At 41.4% G+C, this 15,936-nt stretch overlaps 1 long non-coding RNA gene across 1 annotated transcript; it reads left to right on the plus strand.

Moving 5' to 3' along the window:
* The first annotated feature begins 7,096 nt into the window (after positions 1-7,096).
* Positions 7,097-9,162, plus strand: LOC139024152 (uncharacterized). The gene is made up of 2 exons (XR_011475447.1): positions 7,097-7,243; positions 8,981-9,162. It is a non-coding gene; the product is annotated as an uncharacterized lncRNA (long non-coding RNA).
* Positions 9,163-15,936: the final 6,774 nt, after the last annotated feature.

Genomic DNA, 15,936 nt, shown 5'->3' on the forward strand with positions numbered 1-15,936 from the left:
CTGTATAACAGTAGGCATGTGGTGAGGAACCATAATCACTAGAATGGTCTGTATAACAGTAGGCATGTGGTGAGGAACTGTAATCACTAGAATGGTCTGTATAACAGTAGTCATGTGGTGAGGAACTGTAATCACTAGAATGGTCTGTATAACAGTAGTCATGTGGTGGGGAACTGTAATCACTAGAATGGTCTGTATAACAGTAGTCATGTGGTGAGGAACTGTAATCACTAGAATGGTCTGATAACAGTAGTCATGTGGTAAGGAACTGTAATCACTAGAATGGTCTGTATAACAGTAGTCATGTGGTGAGGAACTGTAATCCCCAGAATGGTCTGTGATAACAGTAGGCATGTGGTGAGGAACTGTAATCACTAGAATGGTCTGTATAACAGTAGTCATGTGGTGAGGAACTGTAATCACTAGAATGGTCTGTATAACAGTAGTCATGTGGTGAGGAACTGTAATCACTAGAATGGTCTGTATAACAGTAGTCATGTGGTAAGGAACTGTAATCACTAGAATGGTCTGTATAACAGTAGTCATGTGGTGAGGAACTGTAATCCCCAGAATGGTCTGTATAACAGTAGTCATGTGGTAAGGAACTGTAATCACTAGAATGGTCTGTATAACAGTAACATGTGGTGAGGAACTGTAATCACTAGAATGGTCTGTATAACAGTAGGCATGTGGTGAGGAACTGTAATCACTAGAATGGTCTGTATAACAGTAGGCATTGGTGAGGAACTGTAATCCCAGAATGGTCTGTATAACAGTAGTCATGTGGTGAGGAACTGTAATCACTAGAATGGTCTGTATAACAGTAGGCATGTGGTGAGGAACTGTAATCACTAGAATGGTCTGTATAACAGTAGTCATGTGGTGAGGAACTGTAATCCCCAGAATGGTCTGTATAACAGTAGTCATGTGGTGAGGAACTGTAATCACTAGAATGGTCTGTATAACAGTAGGCATGTGGTGAGGAACTGTAATCCCCAGAATGGTCTGTATAACAGTAGTCATGTGTGAGGAACTGTAATCACTAGAATGGTCTGTATAACAGTAGTAATGTGGTGAGGAACTGTAATCACTAGAATGGTCTGTATAACAGTAGGCATGTGGTGAGGAACCATAATCACTAGAATGGTCTGTATAACAGTAGGCATGTGGTGAGGAACTGTAATCACTAGAATGGTCTGTATAACAGTAGTCATGTGGTACAGACCATTCTGGGGATTACAGACCATTCTGGGGATTACAGACCATCTCATGTCATGTGCCGTTGCCCACGTAGCATTATTTAATTTAAAACAGAAATAGATCATATGGTGCTGATGTCTGTCATATGGTGAAACAACAGAATATAGAGCATAGAAAAAGAGTGAGTAGAATGTGCTGTAGATCCCTGCCAGCTCATTGTAATCACACATTCTACTGCATTTGCACTGACCCTTGGTAGCAACTCTCTGGTGCTTTAGTAAGCCATGCAAAATACAGGATGCAAGGAGGTCAACATCATGCCATATTTCTGAAGAGTACCAAACATCTGGATGAAGCAGGTTTTTTCTAAATGTGGCCGAGGCAGATGTCTTGCTCACAGGAAAATAATTTGCTAAGGACTGAAAAATATATATATATATGAATATGCAAATCGTGGAACCTTGTAATGACTAGGAAATGTTCTCTCCATCTTTCATTATGCAGAGGTCATTGCTTAATGCAGACAGCTGGGATCGACCAGCTCTCTCTCCTTTTCTCCCCATGTCCCCCCTGTCATCTCACAGCAACTTGAACAAAACTGCAGCCTGGCACGAAACACACGGCCAGGGATAGGCTTGCCACACACACACACAGCTCGCATGCCACCCACACACACAGCTCGCATGCCACACACACACACACACACAATTGCACACCACACGTGAGAGGAGAGGGGGGGGGGGGGGGTCACGTGACTCAACATACTTGGCTTGTAAGAGATGCATCTCTCCTGTCATTCTGTGTGTGAATTCTAGGATGTGTGCACATAAACCACACACACACCATCCCTTTTTGTTTGTATTCCTTTTGATCAACTCTCATCCATCCCTGCTCCTCTCTCTCACTCTGCTGAGAGGAGCTGTTGAGCTCTGTCTCTAGTGTACATACATCTGTACTGAAGGCTAGCTGGCAGCCACCCTGCATTACTCAGACTAGCGTTAATCATTATGCATAACATCGTCTCCTCTACAGATAATCCCATGGTTTGAATGCAAAAATGTAATGAACTTCTCGGTTCATCGTATCTGACATTTGCTTAATTAATGGGTGCATTTAAAGTACATAGGCCCCGGTCATTGATTTATATGCATGATTTGCACATACAGCTGTTAGTTCCTGTAGGAAAGTCATCACTCAAAATGGACACGTTTCTACTGATACTGCGGGGTAATGAGAGACTGTTCACCGCAGTAGCAGCCTGTGGGGAGGAGAAACAACCCAATTTGGTATAATCTTTTCTTCTTGGAAAACAGCTAGATAACACCAGTATCTTTATTGTCACGTTATTCAACTGGACGGTGGAGTTATAATGAATCCGGTGTATCTCAGCCACAGTTTTTTTCGTGAAGCATTTTCTTTCCCCTCTTTCTCGACAATGATGTTAAATGACCGACTTGTAAGGAGGCTGTATTTTCATTAGACGGTGCAGTGGAATGTCGAAACTTGGACCGAATGCCCATTAGTCGAGCAATTGAAAACACTCACGCTAGCTAATGCTACCTCCGCGGTTTGGCTGTCACCCTGTATTTATCAGCCACTGCTCTGCAAAGGCAGCTTACATTTTTCAACTGCCAGGCCTGAGTGAACGAGAGACAAGGATCAAGAAAGAAAGGGAAGAAGCTGGCATGAATAAAAGCGACACAGCACAGCTCGACGTGATATACAATACTAGTCTTGATGATGTCCCCCTCACACATTCTCCATTACTGTGCCTTCAGAAAGTATTCACACCCCTTGACTGTTTCCACATTTTGTTGCGTTACAGCTTGAATTTAAATGGCTTACAGTGAGATGTTGTGTCACTGGCCCTTGCACAATGCCCCAAAATGTCAAAGTGGAATTATATTTTCCCCAATTTTTTTCAAATGAATAAAAATAAAAAGTTTAAATGTCTTGAGCAAGTAATTATTCAACTCCTTTGTTATGGCAAGCCTAAATAAGTTCAGGAGTAAAAAATGTCCTTAACAAGTCACATAATAAGTTGCATGGACTCACTCTGTGTGCAATAATAGTGTTTAACATGATTTTTTACTGAATACCTCATCTCTGTACCCCACACATACAATTAGCTGTAAGGTCCCTTAGTCGAGCAGAGAATTTCAAACACAGATTCAACCACAAAGACCAAGGAGATTTTAAATTTCTCGCAAAGAAGGGCACCTATTGTTAGATCGGTAAAAAAAAGGGGGACACTGAATCTCCCTTTGAGCATGGTGAAGTTATTAATTACACTTTGGATGGTGTATCAATACACTCAGTCCCTACAAAGATACAGACATCCTTCCTAACACTTCTTTTAAAAAATGGTCCATTAAAATAACATCAAATTGATCAGAAATACAGTGTAGACATTATTAATGTTGTAAATGACTATTGTAGCTTGAAACGGCAGATTTTTTTATGGAATATCTACATAGGTGTACAGAGGCCTATTATCAGCAACCATCACTCCTGTGTTCCAATGGCGCATTTTGTTAGCTAATCCAAGTTTATCATTTTAAAAGGCTAATTGATCATTAGAAAACCCTTTTGCAATTATGTTAGCACAGCTGAAAACTTGTGCTGATTAAAGAAGCAAAAAAGCTGGCCTTCTTTAGACTAGTTGATATCTGGAGCATCAGCATTTGTGGGTTCAATTACAGGCTCAAAATGGACAGAAACAAAGGACTTTCTTCTGAAACTCGTCAGTCTATTATTGTTCGGAGAAATTCATGCTATTCCATGTGAGAAATTGCCAAGAAACTGAAGATCTTGTACAACACTGTGTACTACTCCCTTCACAGAACAGTGTAAACTGGCCCCAACCAGAATAGAAAGAGGAGTGGGAAGCCCCGGTGCACAACTGAGCAAGAGGACAAGTACATTAGCGTGTCTAATTTGAGAAACAGCATCCCGGAGTCCCGCCTCTTCACTGTTGACGTTGAGACTGGTGTTTTGCAGGTACTATTTAATGAAGCTGCCAGTTGAGGACTCAAACTAGTCTCTGAATGTCCGTAACTGGCTTAGTCAATAGAGACTAAATGTATAGAATTGCAGGAAATGAACTGTAAAACGTAAATTGTTTCTATACGCTGTCACAAGGAGGGGCACTAAATTGTTTTGCTCTCAAGGTGGAGGGGGTCCACGAGCCACTGCAGCCCCTCATGATGACTTCCGTTTTTTTTTGCGGCCCCCACCCCCATCAAAGTTGTCAATTCTTGCACTAAAGTAATACTGCAAAAAAAATTGGAAAAGCAATAACTTTTTGTCTTGAATACAGTGTTCTGTTTAGGGAAAATCCAATACAACACATTACTGAGTATCACTCTCCTTTTCAGGCATTGTAGTGCCAGCATCATGCTATGGGTATGCTTGTAATTGTTAAGGACTGAGTTTTTCAGGATACAAAATAAACGTAATGGAGTAAAGCACAGGCAAAATCCTAGAGTAAACCTGGTTCAGTCGGCTTTCCACCAGACACTGGGAGATGACTTCACCTTTCTGCAGGACAATAACCTACAGCTCAGTGCCAAAACTACAATGGATTTGCTAACCAAGAAGACAGGTTATGTTCCAGAGTGGCCAAGTTACAGTTTAGACTTAAATCTACTTGAAAGTCTATGGCAAGACCTGAACATAGTTGTCTAGCAATGATCAACAACCAATGTGACRGAGCTTGAAGAATTTTGAAAAGAATAATGGGCAAATATTGCACAATCCAAGTGTAGAAAGCTCTTAGAGACTTACCCAGAAAGGCTCACAGCTGTAATCGCTGCCAAATGTGCTTCTACAAAGTATTGACTCAGGGGTGTGAATACTTATGTTAATATGATATATCTGTATTTCATTTTCCAAAAATTWGCAAAAATGCATAATAATATGTTTTAACTTTTTCATTATGAGGTATTGTGTGAGATGGGTGAGGAAAAAAAGTATATTTAATCAATTTTGAATTCGGACTGTAACACAACAAAATGTTGAATAATTCTAGTGATATGACTACTTCTAAAGGCTCTGTAGAGATAGTAGTATATTACTGTAATGCTTGGTCCAGTGGAGTAAGGCCATCGTTATCAGTAGTAGATGTTGTGGCAAGGTTTTTCAGGCCGCTGGCCTCTAAGCATTATTTGGAGTTGGGACGGAGAAAACCTTGGTAGAGCTTGGATCAATCTCTCACCTGGGGAATGACTCCAGCATATTTCTATCACCAACCTATTGATTTTTCCATGCACAAGCCCCTTATGTGCAAGGGGTGTTTTCATGTGCACGGCGCAAAGGGGAACGCTGCCTGCAGCACGCACGCACACACACACACCACCACACACACACACACACAACACACACACACACACAACACACACACACACACACCATGCACGCACGCACGCACACACACACACACACACACATATTAATTTCTGTAGACACCCATAGGCATAACACACAAAATGCACCCATCAGCATTTAGTGACTTTACATACATACATACAACATACATACCATACATACATACATACATACATACATACATACATACATACATACATACATACATACATACATACATACATACATACAGTTTGAAGTCGGAGTTTACATCCACCTTACACATTAAACTCAGTTTTTCACAATTCCTGACATTTAATCCTAGTAAAAATTCCCTATTTTAGGTCAGTTAGGATCACCACTTTATTTTAAGACTGTCAAATGTCAGATTAATAGTAGAGAGAATGATTTATTTCAGCTTTTATTCTTTCATCACATCCATGTTTCACCCTCGACAACCACTGTGATTATTATTATTTGACCCTGCTAGTCATCTAAGAACATTTGAACATCTTGGCCATGTTCTGTTATATCTCCACCCGGCACAGCCAGAAGAGGACTGGCACCCTCAGAGCCTAGTTCCTCTCTAGGTTTCTTCCTAGGTTCTGCCTTTCTAGGGAGTTTTTCCTAGCCACTGTGCTTCTACACCTGCAATGCTTGCTGTTTGGGTTTAAGGCTGGGTTCCTGTACAGCACTTTGTGATGTCAGCTGATGTAAGAAGGGCTTTATAATTACATTTGATTTGATTTTAAATAAAATCATTTAATTTATTCCCAGTGGGTCAGAAGTTTACATACACTCAATAGTATTTGGTAGCATTGCCTTTAAATTGTTTATTTTGGGTCAAACGTTTCAGGTAGCCTTCCACAAGCTTCGCACAATAAGTTGGGTGAATTTTGGCCCATTCCTCCTGACAGAGCTGGTGTACGGAGTCAGGTTTGTAGGCCTTCTTGCTCGCACACGGTTTTTCAGTTCTGCCACAAATTTTCCCATGATGTCAAGCAAAGAGGCATTGAGTTTGAAGGTAGGCCTTGAAATACATCCACAGGTACATCTCCAATTGACTCAAATGATGTCAATTAATCTGTCAGGACTTTGTTGTCCTTAACCACAACTTTGAAGTATGCTTGGGGTCATTATCCATTTGGAAGACCCATTTGTGACTAAGCTTTAACTTCCTGATGTCTTGAGATGTTGCTTCAATATATCCACTAATTGTCCTACTCATGCCGCAAAGCACACCCACAACATGATGCTGCCACCCCCGTGCTTCACGGTTGGGATGGTGTTCTTCGGCTTGCAAGCCTCCCCCTTTTTCCTCCAAAACATAACGATGGTCATTATGCCAAACAGTTCTATTTTTGTTTCATCAGACCAGAGGACATTTCTCCAAAAAGTATTATCTTTGTCCCCATGTGCAGTTCACAAGGTCCTTTTGCTGTTGTTCTGGGATTGATTTGCACTTTTCGCACCAAAGACATTCATCTCTAGGAGACAGAACATGTCTCCTTCCTGAGCGGTATGAACGGCTGCGTGGTCCCATGGTGTTTATACTTGCATATTATTGTTTGTACAGGCGTTTGGAAATTCCTCCAAGGATGAACCAGACTTGTGGAGGTCTTGGCTGATTTCTTTTGATTTTCCCATGATGTCAAGCAAAGAGGCACTGATTTTGAAGGTAGGCCTTGAAATACATCCACAGGTACACCTCCAATTGACTCAAATTATGTCAATTAGACTTTCAGAAGCTTCTGAAGCAATGCCACCATTTTCTGGAATTTTCCAAGCTGTTTAAAGGCACAGTCAACTTAGTGTATGTAAACTTCTGACTCACTGGAATTGTGATACAGTGAATTATAAGTTAAATAATCTGTCTGTAAACAATTGTTGGAAGAATTACTTGTCATGCACAAAGTCGATGTCCTAACCGACTTGCCAAAACTATACTTTGTTAACAAGAAATTTGTGGAGTGTTGAAAAACTAGTTTTTAATGACTCCAACCTAAGTGTATGTAAACTTTCGACTTCAACTGTACACCACACACACACACCGTTCTCTCCTTAGACCTTCCTAGCTAACCTTGTTAAAGCAGTGGGGCCAACTGTTTCGCTCTCTTTATTAAATTACACTAATCAATAAGGACTGAGGTGCTACCCTAATCAATAAGGACTGAGGTGCTACCCTAATCATTAAGGACTGAGGTTCTTCCCTAATCAATAAGGACTGAGGTTCTACCCTAATCAATAGGGACTGAGGTGGTACACTATACAATAAGGACTGAGGTGCTACCCAAACCAATAAGATCTGAGGTGATCCGGGGCCCCTCCCCAGTCCCTGCACCGTACCTCCATGCATCATCATGGGGTCCACATTTAAGACCAGTGGATATGATTGCTTTGGTCTGTGTCACTTTGATCCAGAACTGAATCCATAACCAGCATAGACAGGAGAGGGTGATATGTATTTAAATAATGTATTCGTTTTGCAGAGCAACGTCCACAATGCCTCGCAACATATGAAATGTAATAACTTATCATTGCGTCTGTGTGTTCCATGGAGATGCCTGTCTGGAATTGAGTGTATTTGAATGCAAATCTTGCTGTGTAACTTTTGATGTAGTCAGATGTTGAATGGTAGGCATGCTATCATGTATTGATAAGAAGAGAGGTAATATAATCATAGATGTAACCCTTTATGTTATCAAAACACTGGAAAACACATTCAGTTCAGCTTGATTCAGCTGTGGCACTGGCGCGGGGAAACAAAAGGAAAAAATAAACGATTGCTCTGGAATTTGTCAAAAGCCAATAATCATTCTCACATCAGAGAGACCCAATCAATATCACATTACTTTGAGTAGAGTATATACAAGACTCATCAAATTGATTATTTGTGATGCTACAATGACAGTTTCATTTGCTCGCCAACAAAAACATTGACAACAACCGCTGTTTAATTACCTGACCTGCGTGGCACGAAGGGAAAATAACACAACAAACAAGATAAATGCATATTTATTTGACTAAAAATAACGCCTTGGACGTAAAGAGAAATGAGGAATGACATGTCATATTTGTACTTACATTTCAGAAATATATTTCCAAAGGCCTGGAAAAAGAGAATTCATCATTAAGTTTGTGTGGGCCATAATGTTACGTTAGGGATTATTCCATTTCCTAATGCATTGTACATGTCACTATGGCTTGTGACGCATACCTTCACGACCCCTTGAGAGGGAATGTGTGGGGAGTACATTACTGGGTGGCAAAAGATGGATACCAGAGTTTGAGGCCTCAAATCATGAAACTAGTTAAGACAAAAAACTTATCCTAATCCTAACCATGCCACAGCATTTCTTTAACAAAGACTGTCTCCCTAAATATGACTGTTCTTAAGCACTACTTTTCCTTCTAGGACTTTTCCGTTTGCGAAGGACGGCTCCTGGTTCCTAATGGCTGAAAGTCTTCAACACAGAGTCATCTAGAGAGACGAGGCACAGGGCCTCCTTAGATGATTAAAAAGTTATTTTCAGAACTGTCCTCCTAGGATAAAAAAAAAAAACATTTTGTTGAAAATATTAAATTGCTCCAATCAATCCTGCTCGTGGTGCAGTTTGTACTGCTGTTCGCATGGTGTGTAGATATTTGTCATCGTTTTCCTTTGGCGCTTTTCCAACTGCCCTGATCAACAATTAATGGTTGAGATTTCTTCTCTGTTACCTATGGCGGATTAGGCAGATGCAGGTTTGCAAAAACTAGGGAATGGAACTGAAGAGACAAAAAAGGTCTCAATGTTGAATATTCTCCAGGTGCTGTATATGTCACAAATAATATTAACACGTCTCTATTGACTTATTGTAGTGTGTTTTCTTGTTTTTTAAAGATTGTAAAATAATTACTAATAGTAGCAAAATCATTGTTGAAAATAGAGAAGCGGAAATAAAGAAGTATACATTATGGCATCCTCTTAAACTATTTACTTATTTGATATTTTGCAGGATGAAATCTCATTTTCAAAAGTTTCCAAATGATTTTTTTTTAAACTAAAACAAACCACTGCTACAACTACTAATACAAACTACTGCTACAACTACTAATTCAACTAATACAAACCACTGCTACAACTACTAATGCAAACTACTGCTACAACTACTAATTCAACTAATACAAACTACTGCTACAACTACTAATACAAACCACTGCTACAACTACTAATACAAACTACTGCNCAAACTACTGCTACAACTACTAATTCAACTAATACAAACTACTGCTACAACTACTAATACAAACCACTGCTACAACTACTAATACAAACTACTGCTACAACTTCTAATTCAACTAATACAAACTACTGCTACAACTACTAATACAAACCACTGCTACAACTACTAATACAACTAATACAAACTACTGCTACAACTATTAATTCAACTAATACAAACAACTGCTACAACTACTAATACAAACTACTGCTACAACAACTAATACAAACTACTGCTACAACTACTAATTCAACTAATACAAACTACTGCTACAACTACTAATGCAACAAATAAAAACTACTAATACAACTAATAAAACCCCCTGCTACAACTACTAATACATACTACTGCTACAACTACTAATTCAACTGATACAAACTACTGCTACAACTACTAACATGACAAAGTACCTGTAACATATAGGGTGGCAGGTAGCCTACCGGTTAAGACCAGTATCTATGTGTATACAGTATATCCTCTGCAGCAGAGGTATCTCTGGGTCTTCCTTTCCTGTGGCGGTCCTCATGAGAGGCAGTTTCATCATAGCGCTTGATGGTTTTTGCGACTGCACTTACATTTTTTTTTTTAGTTCTTGAAATGTTCCCTAAAGTAATGTCTTAAAGTAATGATGGACTGTTGTTTCTCTTTGCTGTTTTGAGCTGTTCCTGACATAGTATGGACTTGGCCATTTATCAAATAGGGCTATCTTCTGTATACCACCCCTATCTTGTCACAACACAACCGATTGGCTCAAACGCATTAAGAAGGAAAGAATTCCACAAATTAACTTTTAACAAGGTACACCTGTTAATTGAAATGCTTTCCAGGTGACTACCTCACGAAGCTGGTTGAGAGAATGCCAAGAGTGTGCAAAGTTTTCATCAAGGCAAAGGGTGGCCACTGAAGAATCTCAAATTTAAAATATATTTCGATTTGTTTCACACTTTTTTGGTTACTGCATGATTCCATGTGTGTAATTTCATAGTGTTGATGTCTTCACTATTATTCTACAATGTAGAAAATAGTACCAAATAAAGAAGAACCCTTGAATAAGTAGGTGTGTCCAAACTTTGGACTGGTACTGTATATGTATATATGTGTATATATATTTACAATCTATCTGCAATATTAAAGCAGGTCACTGGTTCGATTCCCGAGTCGGCTAGGTGTGCCCTTGAGCAAGGCACTTAATCCTAATTTCTCTTGTAAGTCGCTACATGACAAAAATGTAAATATATACTTAGACATATTTACAAATATATTCACATGGTGATATTTCTATTGGTAAAAACACATCTAAGTAATCTGACTTTCATGTTAGTTCCTTCAGTACAAGACATACAGTACTGCAGTGTACAGCCTATTTCTAACACACAGTAACACAACAATTCCCAGTGCTCTGCAACATCTCCCACCAAATGACCTTTAGTGTTCGCCCCATCTGAGGACAGAGGGCTCTGGATTCGGATAGAATCAATATTCTATTATGATAGTGCGTTGAGCTGTGGAGGTTTACTACTTGCCCGTAATAGTCTCACTATTTCATCCTATGGCAGGCGGACCAGGCCACTGCAGGCTGTTGGCTCCCAGCATTAGGCCTAACACTAATGTTGCCCACTAACGGCAACCTCCAGTCCTATAACATGGGCTATGGCCTCAGCTCTGCAGTCCAAGGGCACGTTCACAAGGCTAATGTTTTTTAGAGATAGAAATGTCATAAATAGAGCTGATGTGATTCCTGATTCAGTCAGGAAAGGCAGGTTTTGTTCAATGTAGTATATTTATGTCTGAACATTCCACAACGTTGTGTCATGCTGTAATGGTTGTTTATGAGGGGGGGGGGGGGTTGGGGAAATTGGGGGGGGGCCTCCCTGTAGGAAGGGGGGGCCGGGGGGGGTATGGAGGGGTTGTTCAGGGGGGGGGGGGGTGGGGGAATATGGAGGGGGCACTCCTGTCAGAAGGGAGGGCCTAGGGGAGTATGGAGTGGTTGTTCATGAGGGGAGGGGCTTGGGGAATATGGAGGGGGCACTCCTGTCAGAAGGGAGGGCCTAGGGGAGTATGGAGTGGTTGTTCATGAGGGGAGGGGCTTGGGGAATATGGAGGGGGCACTCCTGTCAAAAGGGAGGGCTAAATGTCAATGTTAAGTCATTAAACGGCAGGCTAGTCCCCATAAAAGATTAATTCCATTATGGCCGTCGTCTCAAATAATTAAGTAATGTGAGTATTTTATGCAGCCAAACGTTGTTACTTTTTAGAAATCCTGGCGTTTAAATATCCTCGGGGCCCCGAGTTTATTGTTTGTGATAAACATTATGAAGTTAACAGGACGCTACATAGTAGAGGRCGGTTGTAACTTAATATTACCTTTTCATTTCTGTCAGGAACCCCATTTTCATTCCAAATACGATTTGAAAGAACTTTGTCATAAAATATCCTCTCTCTATATACAGTGAGTACACCAAGCACTGAGAATAACTTCCTAGTATTGAATACTAAACTTTTGACAGCTTTAATACACGTATAAGTGAATTTGTCCCAATACATTTGGTCCCCTTAAAAGAGGGGAGTATCTAAAAACAAAAGAAGGGCTGTAATTTCTAAAAGGTTCACTAGATATGACTGAAGATACCCTCAGATTAAAGCTGACAGTCTTCACTTTCACCTCACAGTAATTGTATCAATTCAAATCCAAAGTGCTGGAGTACAGAGCCAAAACAATGAAAAATATGTCACTGTCCCAATACTTTTGGAGCTCACTGTATACCTATCTGTCACAGGCGGCTGGTGAGGGGATGATGGCTTATAATAATAGCTGGAATTAAGTTAATAAAGTGGTATCAAACAGATGGAAACCCTTTCGTTCCAGCCATTATTGTTAGCCCTTCCTCCCCAATTAAGGTTCCAACAGCCACCTGTGCTATCTGTCGTGAAACAAATAGTCAGTGGCCACGTGGTATTTTTTATGCATACTTATGTGGGAAGGAATATCAAGCAGTCCCTCCTTGTGAGGAATGCAGCAGTGCCCTCTTCAGCCTTCTTCTAAACTCGTAACACTCTTCACTACTTCCACATTGTCATTTACAGCAGATGTAACGCCACGCGTTCTCTGTTTGTTTGAACAAGTTTTTTTTTTAGCTGTGATTGGTGTTTTTTTTAGGGGGATTGTCCCTCTCAGCATTTGTCTTTCTCATCACCTCCCTCCATACTCGTTGATGGAGGACTGGGTGACTGCAGGTGCACGATGGCTCTGTACCCAGCGTCATCATCATGATGTAACCGTGAGCAACTGGGATCTCAATTACCTTTGCCTGGCATCATTCCAGCTATAAATTAGGTAATCGTCCTTGACTATAAAATTTGAATTACCAAGACTTAATTGCTATCATTACATTTTTTCTGTAATTCTATTCTTTTAACAGAATGGGGTATTGGGATTTATGGTATATAATTTTCATTAAAACAATGCATTCCTAAATAGAAGGGCAGAAACATTTGATATAGGAAAGGGGAACCAGTGATTTTCCTTTCCGTTCTCTCGTTACGACCTCAGCTTGATACGGTGTACGATAAACAAGTAGRAAAGACGGACACCAACATGGTTTTCTGAATCCGTACAGGCACACAAAGCACACTGGGTAAAAGGGGGGTGAATCAGGGCAAGGCAATAAAAACAAAAAAACGATTCACATTGTGTGTAATAAGTGAAGCTTGTGTCTTAATGGAACGACGGGACAGTCCTCTTTTTAACTCTCCTCTCAGCCTTTGTGCATATACGTCAGCTGTGCTTAATCCTGTTGTCCCCAGTATGGTGGAAGAATACGTTGCATAACACTTAGCAACAGCGCTATCAGCTCCCATGTATCCCTCTGATGTCAACGTGGGACTAGACGTCTGTGAGGTTTAGAAGTGTGTGGCCAAGTAAGTGGTGACAACATTCTGCAACCTGCTGCACTTCCTGCACTTTGCCGACCTTAAAGTGTGGCCTCAATTCAGAGCGCTTAAAACAGTAACACTGTAATTAAGCTAGCGTGCTACAATACAGTCGTGGCCAAAGGTTTTGAGAATGACACAAATATTAATTTTCGCAAGGTCTGCTGCCTCAGGTTGTAAGATGGCAATTTGGAAAAAAGCTTGTCCAGAGAAGACAAGGTGAGCGCTACCATCAGTCCTGTGTCATGCCAACAGTAAAGCATCCAGAGACCATTCATGTGTGGGGTTGCTTTTCAGCCAAGGGAGTGGGCTCACTCACAATTTTGCCTAAGAACACAGCCATGAAGAAAGAATGTTACCAACACATCCTCCGAGAGCAACTTCTCCCAACCATCCAGGAACAGTTTGGTGACGAACAATGCCTTTTCCAGCATGATGGAGCACCTTGCCATAAGGCAAAAGTGATAACTAAGTGGCTCGGGGAACAAAACATCGATATTTTGGGTCCATGGCCAGGAAACTCCCCAGACCTTAATCCCATTGAGAACTTGTGGTCAATCCTCAAGAGGCGGGTGGACAAACAAAACCCCACAAATTCTGACAAACTCCAAGCATTGATTATGCAAGAATGGGCTGCCATCAGTCAGGATGTGGCCCAGAAGGTAATTGACAGCATGTCAGGGCGGATTGCAGAGGTCTTGAAAAAGAAGGGTCAACACTGCAAATATTGACTCTTTGCATCAACTTCATGTAATTGTCAAAAAAGCCTTTGACACTTATGAACTSCTTGTAATTATACTTCAGTATTCCATAGTAACATCTGACACAAATATCTAAAGACACTGAAGCAGCAAACTTCTTGGAAATTAATATTTGTGTCATTCTGTAAACTTTTGGCCACGACTGTACAGTGGTAATGCCCTAGTTTACTGTGCTCTAATCTCTGCACTGTTTTCTATTGTATCTGGGTCGTGTTAATACTTTTTTATTTTTTACATCTTTGTTCTAATCATAGTTTCTATGTCCAATTTTTTTTTCAATACACAACTTTGTTAACCCCGTTCACTTCCACCAAGAATTAGTTTACCCATCAGCTTCGCAGATATTAGCCCTACTGTAGGCCTACCCAGAATGCTTTATGGAGTGCAGTGGAGTGGGAGAGATCGTCCATATCCACCGCAGAGTAACATGACCAGCGCTGACACAGACCAGGTTGCWTGGTCATCGTGGGGTTTGATGTGGAGAGATCCGCACGTCAGTGCAGGTGGGGTCTGATGTGTTTGCGCGATGTGCGGCATAGCGGGAAGCTGTGTTTTGACTGTGTCAGCCAGCATCAGCTCAGGCAGAAACTTGGACGACCATCTCTCCCTTTAGTCTCCATTGCAGTCATGTCAGCCAGATGCATTCTTGGGGTCCTTCAGAGTACTAGTGACAGCGGAAACCTGCCAAGGAAGTACATGAGATGGCACAGGGACAGGCCTTTACCTAGGGGCTGTAGCTAGGGCCTTTACCTAGGGGGCTGTAGCTAGGGCCTTTACCTAGGGGGCTGTAGCTAGGGCCTTTACCTAGGGGGCTGAAAGTAGGGCCTTTACCTAGGGGGCTGTACTTTCAGCCCCTAGGTAAAGGCCCTAGCTACAGCCCCTAGGTAAAGGCCTAAGCTACAGCCCCCTAGGTAAGGCCTAGCTACGGCCCTAGGTAAAGGCTCTAGCTACAGCTCCTAAGGTAAAGGCCCTACTTTCAGCCCTAGGTAAAGGCCCTAGTAAGCCCTAAGTAAGGCTACTTTCAGCCCTAGGTAAGGCCCTACTTTCAGCCCCCTAGGTAAAGGCCTAGCTACAGCCTAGGTAAAGGCCCCTACTATTCAGCCCCCTAGGTAAAGGCCCTACTTTCAGCCCCCTAGGTAAAGGCCCTACTTTTCAGCCCTAGGTAAGGAACTACTTTCAGCCCCCTAGGTAAAGCCTAGCTACAGCCCTAGGTAAAGGCCCTACTTTCAGCCCCTAGGTAAAGGCCCTAGCTACAGCCCCTAGGTAAAGGCCCTGCTACAGCCCCTAGGTAAAGGCCCTAGCTACCAGCCCCCTAGGTAAAGGCCCTACTTTCAGGCCCCTAGGTAAAGGCCCTAGCTGCAGCCCCTAGGTAAAGGCCTAGCTACAGCCCCTAGGTAAAGGCCCTAGCTAACAGC

Source organism: Salvelinus sp. IW2-2015, unplaced genomic scaffold (assembly GCF_002910315.2).
Source record: "Salvelinus sp. IW2-2015 unplaced genomic scaffold, ASM291031v2 Un_scaffold1099, whole genome shotgun sequence".
Classification (NCBI taxonomy): domain Eukaryota; kingdom Metazoa; phylum Chordata; class Actinopteri; order Salmoniformes; family Salmonidae; genus Salvelinus; species Salvelinus sp. IW2-2015.